Source organism: Ovis canadensis, chromosome 12 (assembly GCF_042477335.2).
Source record: "Ovis canadensis isolate MfBH-ARS-UI-01 breed Bighorn chromosome 12, ARS-UI_OviCan_v2, whole genome shotgun sequence".
NCBI classification, from domain to species: Eukaryota; Metazoa; Chordata; class Mammalia; order Artiodactyla; family Bovidae; genus Ovis; species Ovis canadensis.
Genome location: NC_091256.1, coordinates 35,717,637 through 35,731,419, shown reverse-complemented (window position 1 = coordinate 35,731,419; position 13,783 = coordinate 35,717,637). Strand labels below are relative to the sequence as shown.

Here is a 13,783-nt window from a genome sequence, read left to right as displayed (position 1 = left end):
GAATGCTGTGAGGGTAGGGGTTGCTGTCAGAGTCAGAGACCGGATCCTCAGTCTCCTCGACTGGAGTCCTGGGTTCCAGTTTCCAAGGCCGTGAATTATTGTCATTAGTTCTGACATGTCTGTGTCCCTCTTAAAATAATAAGACAAGACAGTCTTCTCAAAGGGGCTTCCTTGAAGGGATCCAGGACATCTTCTTGGGCCTTGTATTTCTTATTAAAAAACATATTGTTATGGTAAGATCTATAAGAATAGCCTGATGATTCTCATGGAGTGATATTTTACTCTGACAGGAGAACACTATTTAATCACATATAACTGACCATCCTATCATCCTTGAAATTAGAAAATTATTTTCCAGATAGTTTGATGGGTGGGTGGGGAAAGCAATTGAAAGCTTTCTATGTGCTGGGCATTGGGCTATCACATCAGCATCTTAGTTCCCAGCACAGTTTCCTGAGAGAGGTTTTAGATTCCTAGTTTTACGGAGGGAGAATCAGAGGAGGAGATTCAGTACCCTCCTCTGCCCCTATTATTAACCAGTGAGTTTCAGAATGAGAACTGAAACCCAGTTTTAAGGATTTCAAAGGCTCAGTTCTTTCCAGGCTGGCTATATGTTTATTTACAAGCGAGCTATAGCTCTCATTCCTTAGGGTCCCTTTAACTGTGCTTTATCTATGAAGTGTCCTTGGTTATAATATCTGCGCCTCCCCCCACATTTTCTTGTATTTCCTCAACAGAAAATTCCAGTGCTCAGAGTGGCTGACTATGTCCTCAGAGAGGAGCTGGCTGCTCAGTGACCTCATCCTGAATTATATCCCAGCTTTGGGAAACTTCAAATTTTGGTCACAGCAGAGGTTTCTAACTAGAGCAACCAATCAATGAAAGAAATATTTGAAAACTGCAATGATTATTTGTAGCATTTATGAAATGTTTGCTATCTAGTGGACTCTGACATGGAAGCACTGTTTCTCGTGATAAGGCTGCACTCTACATATGAGTGACTGAGACTCAGAGAGGTCCAGACACTTGTCCAAGGTCACTCAGCTGTACGTGGTAGAGACTGCTGGGCACAGCGTTCTGAAGCTTCTGCTCTGTGTATTTTCAACACAGAGAAGTTTAGAGTGCATTCTTCTAGTAGCCTGTGGATCTGAGGATGAGGCTTCCTTCTTTCGTCCATATGAATGTACTCACTTTCTAGAGTTGGGAATAGATAAGGAAGAAGGAAGACAAGTATGTGTACACATAGTGAGTAAGAAAGCATGTTTGATAGGTATATATGATGATATCCCAAAGACTCTAAGACCCGACAGTATTTGATTATTTATGTGTTATATTCATTGTATGTTCTATTAATATGAATAATAATATTAACTATGTTCTTTTCCCCCCTCAAGGGCGTAAAGAATTTCTTGTTGTTATCATTACCCGTGGGAAGTGAATTCTCTGAGACTAGTGAATAAGAATCTTATCAAACTATTTACTATTTATTGTTTTCCTCTTCTTTCTTTATCTTTCTTCTTCTGTTCTATAATCTAAGCTTATAAATACAGCTCAGGTAGCCTGAAAGTGTGACAGGGACAGACTCCAGAAAAAGCATAAATAACATCCTTGAAGGATGGCAGAGTGGACCCCTGGGAACCATGTGCTTGAAGTATTCATTCAGGCAGAATTACTGAACATTTTTTGACACTGTCCCATTTTACAGTTATGGAAACTAATTACTTACCCAAGAGAATGTAGTTGGTAGCAGCACTGGCATAGAATCCATATTTCCTAACTCTCAGTTTAGTAATTATCCTTTAAATCCCAGTGGGAGTATAATGCTTTGGTTTGCATTTGAGTTGTTACTAAATAAGCAAATTTTGTGGGTTCACGTGTTTGGCCAGGTTGCTTCCTGTTTTCCTTCCCTTCCCCTTTGTAAGGAGCTGATTAAGTGACTTTGCAGTGAATTGATTGGCTGATTTGCATTTGTATTCAGCTTTCCTATTAGAAATTTGCATCTTTTCTAGCAGAAGGAATATATTAATAGTAAGTTAACAGCACAGATTCTAGAGTCAGCCTGCTGAGTCTGAATCTCAACTTTGCCACTTATTAGCAGCATGAAGTTGAGTGAAATAAATTTGGTATGCCTCAGTTTTCTTTTCCATAAACTAGAGAGGGGAATGACAATTTTCTCATGGCATTTTTGAGGTTAAATTAGATTATATATATATATATATATATATATGAACAATGCCGGACACATAGTTGCTAACATTTGTTACCAATGTATCATAATTATAATACCATATATCTGTAATAAAATCTCATCTCCAAGGGATATATAAGTAATACATTCAGTCAAATGAATTGACATTGCCACTGGTGAATGTACGTAGAAATGACACTTTGATGCTTGGCAATTTTTTTTTATGTTTAAAGGTTTGGAAAAACCCAGCCTTTCTAGTGGGGTGGATAGGTAACTACATCAGGACTTTTTTCTGAATCAGTGCTACTCTGGAAAATTATATACTATTTCTATGTAAGGAAATCTTATAAAATTAAGTCTTAGCAAGGACTCAATTATATACCCACTGTTGGACTATTAAGAAAATTTTAGAAAGAAAAATTAGATGACACGCTAATCCCCGGACTGGCCTAGTTTCACTTTTACATATTCTCTGCATTCCTTACCCATATATGTGCATATTTTGCAGAGTTTTTCAGACAGAAACTGAAATTCATTTTCACTTTATATTGCATATGCTTTTACTTCCTGTATAGTCATCACAGTTTTTCTTTGAATGTTATAACGTGTCTTATTTGATAGTTGTATCACTTTTTACTTAATTCGTTTGCATACTCATGAAGTTAAGATTATTCCCCAATTTTTGATATTATAAGAGAAATCTCTGAAGGGAACCCCCTGTTTGGGAGTTTCTCCACTTTTCCATTTAGGAATGGAAGCTCCGGGCCAGTCACCTTGAGTTTCTTTTTTCCCTTTAATCCTCCTTCATTTTTTCATTCCTGTGTGTCTCTTCAAAAATAAGCTCCAACTGCCTGTTAAAGTTATTCGTTTGTAGGGAAGTCTTTATCTTTCATCACGAGGTCTTTGCACAAATTCTGTGTGTGCCACACAGGTGCCCTAAGGCATGTTCTGTAAATCTCCAATTTCTGTGTTGGTGGGCAGAGTAAGGGAGTATAGAGGCAGCCAGTCAATACTATTAAAAACCAGAAACTATTGTGGACGTGAATGATCTGGCAGGACCAACACCAGCTCTGTTTCAGAAATCTGAGTCACTGAATCAGATAGCAGTTTGATGCTATTGATAAGACATTTTAAAAGGAATATCCTTGCAAATAACAACAGAAAGAGTTAGATTTTGTGAGAAGCTATTAAGTGTTTGTGCCCCTGCCTCTTTCTCCTATTTTTTAAAACCCTGGGGTTTTAGTGCAGCTTGGAAGTCTTTTGAGTGCTTAAGCAGTTAAAGAAATACATCAGGATGGAAAGACAATTCCCATTAGTTCGTTTGCCAAATTAAGGTAAAATGCCCTTTAAATAGGAGCTAATTCTCTGACAGATAATTAGCTTGTCTTTCTTGATAAAGTATGTGAATTGGATTGAGTTTATTATAATTAATCTTGCATATTATGTAAAAATGCATTTGTCTGCCCTTATTAGGTGAATCTCTTCATTCCTAACTTAAGGATGGCTTGGAACTTCTGTCCCACTCCAGTGAGAACTGACTGAATTGGATGAATGCCAGGGTGATGGGGAGCATTGTTATAAAGTTTGGGAGAGGCTGAATGTGGGGTACCACTATTCAAAGACAGGGCTTTCTTAATAATGTGGTATGTCCTCAGTCACTCAGTGGTGGCCAACTCTTTGTGGCCCCGTGGACTGTAGCCCACCAGATTCCTCTGCCCATAGGATTCTCCAGGCATGAATTCTGAAGTGGGTTGCCATTTCCTATTCCAGGGGACCTTCTGGACCCAGGGATCGTGTCTCTTGCATCTCCTTCATAGGCAGGTGAATTCTTTACCATTAGTACCACCTAGGAAGCCCTTTTCTTATTAATATCTACATCTAAAAAAAAAAAAAAAGAAAAGAAAAATTTGATTATGTTTTGGGTCCTGAGAAATCAGATGCTACAAAGCTGCCTAAATAATCGCCTTGAAATCAATCTCCTACTCATGACATTCTTTTGCATGATTGGCAAGTACACTTGCTGAGGTCTAAGCAGTGACTCTGGGAGATGGCCTGAGGGGAGCAGAGGGGCTACTCAGTGACTTCATGAGCCACAGCCCCCCGCCCCCGTAATTTTCTTCCTCCCCACTTCCCAGCTATTCAGAGTTTGAGACTCCCCATCTGGCTGCTTTCAGGGCTTCTTTTCTCATCAAAAGCTATTGTCCACGGCTACTTGTTTTGCCAAGGGCAAATGTGGGCTGGGGAGATGGAGTTTGGGAATACAAGGACACACTGTAGATGATTCACCTAACAGCCTCTCTCCTCCAAGCTACAGGTTTTCTTTTCGGGAGAAGATGGAGGATATTTGATGTTGCATGGGAGTTGCCCGACACCGGGCTTAGACCACCTTAGGGTGTAGTCCTTGGTCACTCTGTGTGTGGGTATGCGCACACATATAGTTCAGTTAACATTTGCAAAATGGACACTCAGCATTAACTCATTCAATGAGGATAGCAATAGTCATCTCATCTGCAGCGGTGGCTCAATATGATAGCCATGAGCCACATGGGACTTGAAACGAGGTGAGTCCAAACTGAGGTGTGCTGTGTGTGTAAGACACATGCTGGATTTCAAAGACTTTGCATAAAAAGCATTTAAGATATTGCATTGATCATTGTTTTACTGTAGATTATACATTGGAATGATACTATTCTGGACACGTTGAGCTAAGTAAAATATACAATTAATGTTAATTCTACCGATTTCTTTTTCCTTTTTAAAAATACAGCTATGAGAAAAAAGATTTGTTACGTAGTAACTGGTATCATACTTCTATGGAATAGTGCTGATCTCTATGTAGTGATAACAGCATTATTATCTCTACTTTTTAGATGAGGAAACTGAGGCTCAAAGAGGTTAGGTAAATTGCCAAAGTCACACAGCAGAAAGTCAAATTCTTACTGCAAAGCCAGTGTAAAGCAATGTGATTATAGGGTAGGGATTCTGTATGCAGTTTGAGCTCTACCCAGGAAGAAATGGGGGCTGGAGATTGAGTTCAGTCGTGTGACTGGCTCACTCAGTGGGGCCTAGTAGTGAATCCCTAATGAAAACTCAGCTCCAGAGCTGCATTCAGCTTTCTGATTCATGAACACAGTGGAAGGCTGATGAGTCCATGGGACACTGAAGGTCCTTGTTCTGGACCCTCTCAGCTCTTTCTCTGGGTATCTCTTCACTTGGCTGGTCCTGATATGTATCCTTTATAATAAAACCATCAAGCTCTTTCCTGCATTCTGTGAGCCATTTCGTGAATTATCCGACCTGAGAGGGGAGTGGTGTGGGAAGCCAAGAATTTTAAGCTGATTGGTCAGAAGTGCGGGTGGCCTGGGAACCCCTGGGCTTGTGGCTGGCATCAGAAGTAAGGGACAGTCTTGTTGGGTTCCATGCCCTTAACTTGTGGAGTCTATATTGACTCTGTGTTGTTAGGGGGAGTTACACTGTGGTTTTATAAGAATAGACTGCTTTCCATCGAGATGTCTGTTTTAGGGGTACGGTGTCCAGGAAAACAGAGTACTGTAGCTTAACTTGCTTGTTTCTCTAACCCCCCATCTCAGGTGACAGTGGCCAGTTATGCTCTAGGCTTGTGAAATGACTCAGCCTTCCGGCAACTGCTGTTGACCACGAGACTTGGCCCTGAGACAGGGTAGCCTCTGATACCACCATGCCCAGCAACCTTCCAGCCTGCAACTCTTGGGGTCCCTCTGCTTCTTCATGTCCAACAATACCATGTAAAGGGTGATGACATATACATTACCTATCACTTTGATACCAGAGATTTTTAAATATTGGTGTTGGGATTAAGTTCCTTACTGGAAACTGTTGTAGGGTGATAACATAGGTAGGAGTGTTTTGTAGTTGTAGTTGTTGTTGTTGTTGTTGTTTTTTAAGTAGTTTGCCATGTCTGGGGCTTCCCAGGCTCAGTAGTAAAGAATCCACCTGCCAATGCAGGAGACTTGGATTTGATCCCTGGGTCGGGAAGATCCCCTGGAGAAGGAAATGGGTTGCCAGTATTCTTGCCTAGAGAATCCTATGGACAGAGGAGCCTGGTGGGCTAAAGTCCGTGGGGATCACAAAAGAGCTGGACACAACTGAGTGACTCAGCAGCAGCAGTGTTTTGAATCACACTTTTGTCATACGTGTCCTATTGACATCTCCTAAATGCTATGTTCAGATCTTTTCTTTGGGGGCTTTGGTTTGGATTTTTAAACCATCCTTCCATGTGTTTTCTTTTTCTTTTTCAGTTTGGTTTCGCCTTCCTTCTTAAAATAGACACTGTCTTCCCTGTGGTCCTGCTAACTGTCACCCTTCTGTTACCGCTGAGGTCTGGCTCTCTTCCTGAAGGCCCTCTTAGGTCACCAGCTCCTAGAAAGTGGACTCCTACAAGGGCATCTTGGGGCTGCCCTAGAAGTCTCATTTCTAAGAAAAGACAAACTTAAGCTGTGTAGTTACTGCAAGGGGAGATTCCTTTACCAGTGAAAACAAGGAATGAAACAAAGACTCTTCTAGAATTGGAAAAGAAGTCTCTTGAAATGCCCACAGTGACTTGATTTCTACCTGCTTGGGCCAGCTCTGGGCACTCTGCATACTACCACTATGCCAGGCTTGCTCTTTAGAACTGTTCAGCTTTGAGGTTGCAGAGAGTTAGGTAACTGCCACTCTCAGCAACTGTGGGAGCTAACCTTCTAGTTTCTAGGAAGGTTAGAAAGAGTTTGTGAGAACCAACCAAAAAGACACAGAAAACAGCGTTCTCTGCTGTGTCTCTGAGATCCTCACCTTCCAGACCACCAGTGTCTCTGAAGCCTTGGTTTCTGTCTTTCGAGAACACCGGTAATGTGACCCCTGTGAGAGAACCAGGGCTGGAACAGTCTTTTTTAGAGAAGAGGAAACTCCTATGTTTGAAGAAAAAGCTCTTAGGATATGATTATATTTTAAAATGGCTGCTGAGTTAAGTAACTTGCTCAAAGGTGCAAGGTTGAGAGAGAGGGATGGGAGGAACCTGGAATTGCTGATTTTACATCCAGCCTCTGTCCCTTCAACAGGAGGCAGAAGAAATGGCCCTGGGGCTGGTGAATTCATACCGTGTGACTCATCTGTCTGTTAACTCAGCTTGTCTCACTGGGCAAGCCAGTTAGCTGGGCGGGGGCCCAACTAGATCTCAGTACTGTCCCCCGCAGCTCACATTTCATGCTTAATAAATGAGTATGTAAATAGACTTGGGCGGGCGGGGGTGGGGGGAAATCTCTCGCCCTGTTCCCTGACATCCTGCAGGCTGAGTGCTCCCTCCTAAGTAAGCTTCTACTTGTTCATGGCTCTTCTAATCATCGCTTATATAGAATATCCAATGAGGAGGCATGGAGAGAGGAGAAAAGGTTAAAGGCCACCAGGAATGATTTGTCTTTGACTCCAGTCATCCTCAGGCATGGCTGTTTGTCACTCCTACAGGCTACCTCTTCCCCATGAGCCTTTCCAGCCCTCCTTCCCAGTCTAGGAGAGTGACAGGATTTCTGTGTCCTCACGCTAAACTCACCTGGCTGGCCCTGTACCTGTCCTACACAAGTCTCAATGGGATGGCATCGTTTCAGTTTTTTTTTTTTTTTTTGTATTCAAGTATAGCTGATTTACCATGTTGTGTTGATTTCTGCTGTATAGCAAAGTGAGTCAGTTATATCTAGACAGACACACCTTCTTTTTCATATTCTTTTCCAATGTGGTTTATCACAGGGTATTCGAGGAGTCTTAAAATGTTTCTTCTGCCAGGCCTTTTGCTACATTTCCTCGATTTTTCCTTCATCTCTTTCTTTCTCTCATCTGATTTATCTTCAGAGACTATATATTCTTAAAAACATTTTAATCTTTTAAATTCCTAGCATTATGCTGAGCAACATATAGTACATCTTTACAATGAACTGGATCTTTCTCCTCTCACTCCAAAGCTCATTTAATCTAGAAACCTTTTTAATAAATATGTAACCACACTGCTTATTGTTTGTAATCAATGTGTCAAGAAATTCTGTCATTCATAGTTAATGTTTCTATTCTTTACAAGGAAGCTACAAGTTTTGTTGCTGTTTAGTCACTAAGTCCTGTCTGACTCTCTGTGGTCCCATGGAGTATAGCCTATCAGGCTCCTCTGTCCATGGGATTTCTCAGGCAAGAACACTGAAGTGGTTTGCCATTTCCTTCTCCAGGGGATCTTCCTGACCCAGGGATCAAACTCATGTCTCCTGCATTGCAGGCAGATTCTTTATCACTGTGCCACCTGGGAAGTCTGAGATATAAGTTAGGAATAGCTATTTACCTGTAACTGACACTCAGAGAAGTTACAGTATAAGGACGCCCAGCTAGTAACTGGCAGAGATGGGATTGGAATTCAGGTCTACTGACTTCAAACAAGTTACTCTTCCACCCTCAGTGACATTTCCTATCACAACTAATGTGTCTCTTCTTTAAACTCTAGAAACATTCAATGAGTATCTACTATAAAAAATCAGGTATGGCTCTAGGTGCTAAACAGTGCATACTTCCAATTTCTATGAATAACTCCCAGTATTAGTTCATTAAATCCTTGAAGTGACTCTATTGTTGCCTGCTGGAACTGTTATTAGCCCAGTTTTGCAAATGAGGAAGCTTGGGTACAAGGAGGCTAAGGAACTTCGCTGAGATCATGCTGCTGGAAAGTGCAGAGGCCGCCTGAGCCACAGGGCAGTGATGCTGTGTTTCCTCTAAGATGCACAACAGCTCGGCTTTGTTGGGATCCACACTTTAATAATAATAATAAACAAGGGAAGAAATTAACATGTGATTTCAGATAAGCGATCAGTGAAGACTATGAAACTTCAAAACTTCACAATATAGTGAAAGAGATCTGTGGGAGAGTTGCTGTAAATAAAAGGAAGACCTTTATGATGGGATCCTGTTTGATCTGAAGTATGAATCACCTACACGAGGACCTAGGGGAAGGGAGTTCCTGGAAGAGGGAATAGCACGTGCAGAGGCCCTGAGGTGGGAAGCAAGTCATCTAGGGTTCACAAATCCCAAGATAATGTCTCTGTTGGTTGTTCATTGATGTCCAGTTTGACCACACTGTGCTGAAATTATAGAATGCTGAAATTTTGGGGAGAAACTTACTGATGATCCAAACCCCTGGTTTTCTAGAAGTGGCAAGAGGGGTCACAGAGCTAGCACCCAGTATGACTGAAGCATGGAAAGGGGGGCAGTGTTCCAAGTCCCTGCTGTCAGGACTTCTGTTCCCTGAGCAATGCTAGGCCTGGCTTCATACAAGGGCGCTGGGCAACCTGGCAGTGCCAGATGTGGGGTGCCTCTCAAGTCACCTCTCCTTTTCACCCATCCCAGGTTGAACCAACCATGACTTGGCCGACCTTCTACTGAACCTCAAGTCTACACTGAAAATATATGATCCCAGTCCTCCCTGCCAGAGATGTACTGGCTTCCTGGTTTATTTTTTCTTCCGTTTCATCCCAGAAGGTGATCCATGACATGGAGACACACCAGCTTTTGACCTGGTGCAAATGCGTGTATCTCTCGGCATACAAAGCCCTCTCACCTGGCTCTAGGCTGATCTTTCCAAGTTTAGCCCTCATGTGGGGCTCGGACCACTGGGCACAGCTGACTCAGTGAATCCTTAAGCCAAGAGAGCTCATGCCTGCTCTTTCTGGCAGTTTATCCTTAATGCTCAGACTTGCTTAGTATTCTTGCCAAATATAGAATTCAGCTCAGTGGCTTGAGGAAGTTGTTGCTATGCCTTTTGTGAACTGAAAACACTGGTTCAGTAAAACGACTCATGGTTTGATGTTGACACTTGATCCTTTCCCCTGCCACTTCCTGAATTCCCTAAGCCACAGCCCTTTGACCCTCAGATCATATGAAAACACATCCTTGTAAAAGCTGTTTGTTTGGACATGGGAGTGTCACCCACAGCTAGCGGAGAAGCTCGCAGCACTCTTTGCCCGGTGCTTCCCTACATGATAGTAAGGATGGAACCCACCCTTCACTTGCATGACCCTGTCTTGCTTCCTGCCTTTCTTCCCCTCCTCTTGTTGTGGATGTTTGTAGATGACCTTTTACGAACATGATTTCCAATGGGAATGTTTCACAGTAGAAATATGTTCTCTCTTGAGGCCTGCTCTTGATATTTCTAGAGATTTATTTAATTGGACTCTACTTAAATCCCTCTGGGAAACATACTTTTGCCGTGAAGTTGTGATGTGTTTAATTTGGGGTCTAAGATAAATGCTGGTCCTCAGGGGAGGTGGATCATTAAGCAACAGTTTTCCTTTTGTACAGTGGGCTTGTTTAATGAATAACTTTACTGGGCTTTCCTCTGTTTGTTTGTTTAGCAATGCTTCATTAGTTAAACTCCTGCGCTGCAAAGCAAAGAATGCTTTCCCCTCTCTTCAGAGACCTAAACAAGCATGGAGAGTATCTGCTTGAGCTCTTGGGGAAAACATGGCTTTGTGTTTTATAGCTCTCTTCTCCTGTTAACATTCTTCCCTCTCTAGTCTTCCAGCATGATCTCATGGATTTTTTTTTTCCGCCTTCTTTAATCCTTCCTGATGGATTAACCGGTATTGAGCTTTTTAGTGAACAGAGGAGAAGCCCTAACATGGTATCGAGTGGCCTCCCTGATATACAGAAAGTCTCCAGCTAAACCTTTCTTCAACCCAGAGAGAGGCTGCAGGAAGGACAGGGGTCAGCACTGATCCACAGGGAGAGTATAACTAATGAGGAGACATGTGTTTTGGGGAAGAAATGGGCTCCTCTGCTTGTAGCTGGCTTGTGGCATGAAGGTTCTGGAAGATTCCACAGGTATGCTTTAGGCAGCTTTCCCATCTTGACCTTGGACCGCTTCTGGCTTGAATTTGAGATATGGTGCCTACTTGAGCTGGCTCCCAGGAGTCAGATTCTTAGGCAGTCCACAGCCATGGGTGTGGTACTTCAAAAGTAAGCATTATAACTTACATTTTCAAAAAGTAAGCTATATGGGAGTTAAAAGCATTGCTGTGTTTGTCTGCTTGGGCTGCCATGACAAAATACCATAGACTGGGTGCCTTCAAGAACAGACATTTATTTTCTCACTATTTTGGAGTCTGGAAGTCTGAGATCAAGATATAGGATGGTCAGGTAAGGTCTTCCTGGCTTGCAGATGGACACCTTCTTGCTGTGTCCTCAATCTGAGACACACACAGAGGGACAGACCAAGGTATTTGGTATCTCTTCTTATAAGGTTCTAACCCCCTTTATAAGGACCCTACCTCATAACCTCATCTAAACCTAATTATTTCTTAAAAGTCCCATCTCCAAATAATATCACATTAGGGATTAGGCCTTCAGCATGAGAATTTGGGTGGGGACAGGAGGAGACAGTCCATAGTGGGTACAAAACGTGTATTCTGCAAAAGGAAGGGTACAAATTTTGCCCAGGTTTGGAATGTAGATAAACTGTACCATCTGCCAAATTATTAATAACTTTTTTCTCACTCTTCTCTCTGCCTTTCAAACTCATATTGATCACGTATTATGGACTTCTAAACATTCAGGAGCTTCCTGCTGAACTTAGATTAACATCCCAATTGCTTAATGGCTCTCAGAGGCCCTCTGCAGACTCCTGGGCCTCTTCTGGTCACTCTTGCCCCCTCATTCTGCTTCATCACATTCTGTCCCTTTGAGTCATCGAGGCCTCATGAGTGTCCTGCCTTGGCCTCTTGTTGTGGTCCTCTCTGCCTCAACTGTTCTCCTGAGTCCCCTCCCCTCCATCCGTTTTCCAAACCAGTCAATCCCTTTTTATCCCCAGAGAGGCCTGCCCTGAAACCTGATCTAATCTGCTCCCTCTCACAGCACTGGAGACCTGGAGGGCACCTCATGGCCCTCATCATCATTAATCATTATCTTTTTATTTCTGTTTTATATGTTGATCATCCATCTCCTCCCATCGGACCCGGACTGGTGGGGAGGGTGAGAGGAGGGGAGAGGGAAGGGGCATCATCAGCCTGTCATTCAAATCTCAAAATGTCTGGGAGGATTTGCTCTCAAATAAAAGAGATTTTCTAAATATTTATTTATATATTTGACTGCACTGGGTCTTAGTTGAAGTCTCCAGGCTCTTAGTTCCCTAACCAGTGATTGAATTTAGGCCCCTTGCACTGGGAGAACAGAGTCTTAACCACTGGACTGTCAGGAAAGTCCCTAAAAGATATTTTAAAAGTTGTGTTCATCAGGTGTATCTGTTTAGAAAACCCATAGGCCTGAGCTGTGTGTTCGAGATATGCCTTTCTCCCTAGGAACTGGTTGGCCTGGGATGAAATAGGTAAAGTTTAGATGTGGATGGACCAGAAGGAAATCTGAACTTTCATGTTTTCAGGAACGGGAGGCTTGAACTTGGCTGTCTTGCTATCAGCCCCTCTATATACTCAGTCTGTAGTTTGATAGGCATACTTTGTAGCAGAAAGCTGTTCCCTTGATTGAATCCCAAAGCTCTGTCTTGAAAAGAAAAACTATTGCATTAATTTCTTTAATTGGCATTTTTGTGAGTGGATGTGAAGCTCAGTCTCATGGCAGATGAACTCCCAATGAAAATAAGGACCATAACATGGGACTTTGGACAGACTGGGGGAAGAAGGGTACAAGTAGACCCATAGACGTCAGCTCGGACCAGTCCAGGCTTGGCCTAAGAGAGCATGGACAACTTCTCTTGCCCCTCAGGCTGAAGAAGCGACTTGGAAAAATCAATTATGCCTACCTGCTGCCTTCCAGGTTGCTGCTGCTGTTTGTCAGTCCCTAAGTCATGTCCCACTCTTTGCGACCCCATGGACTGTAGCCCACCAGACTTCCCTGTCCTTCACGATCTCCTGGGGTTTGCTCAGATTTATGTCCATTGGTGATGCTATCTAACCGTCTCTTCCTCTGCTGCCCTCTTCTCCTTTTACCTTCAGACTTTCCCAGCATCAGGGTCTTTTCCATTGAGTCTGCTCTTCCCATCAGGTGGCCAAAGTATTGGAGCTTCAGTTTCAGTCCTTCCAATGAATATTCAGGGTTGATTTCCTTTAGGATTAACTGGCTTGATCTCTCTGCCTTCCAGATGGTGCTTCCTGAAACTTTTAGGAGGCAGAATGGGGAGGGTGATGTAAAGATGGTGTTCTCTACACTAAGGGGTCTCATGGTGTGTGTGTGTGGGGGGGTGGTGGAGGACAGGAGGGAGGCTTGACCACTTTTCCCATCTTCACTTCAACTCTTTAAAAATAAGTTTCAAAAATATCGTGCGGATTCATTGGACATTTAAGCATCAAATGTGTTCCAGGTAGAAGCTCCCTTTGTTTTCTTTCCAAAGTGTTTTGTGAGACAGGCAGGGGGAGGGTGGGGAGGGAGAAAGAGAGACTTAAACAGGCAGGCTGGCAGGACCTGGGCGGGGGGAGCCAAAGGGTGTTTTTCCTTAAAGTCACAGTGACTTCTGCCAAACCTGAGGGGTTCCTGGCTATGGGAACTCAGCGATCTTAAGTTTGAAGCCTGCGCTCAGAAAAGTCATCTGCTCATTAAAAGAACACA

At 42.8% G+C, this 13,783-nt stretch overlaps 1 protein-coding gene across 1 annotated transcript in view; it reads left to right on the top strand.

Annotated features, from left to right (window-relative positions):
* DUSP10 (dual specificity phosphatase 10) overlaps positions 1 to 13,783 on the top strand; it is a 41,439-nt gene that overhangs the window by 13,863 nt on the left and 13,793 nt on the right. The gene's annotated exons all lie outside the window — the stretch shown is intronic.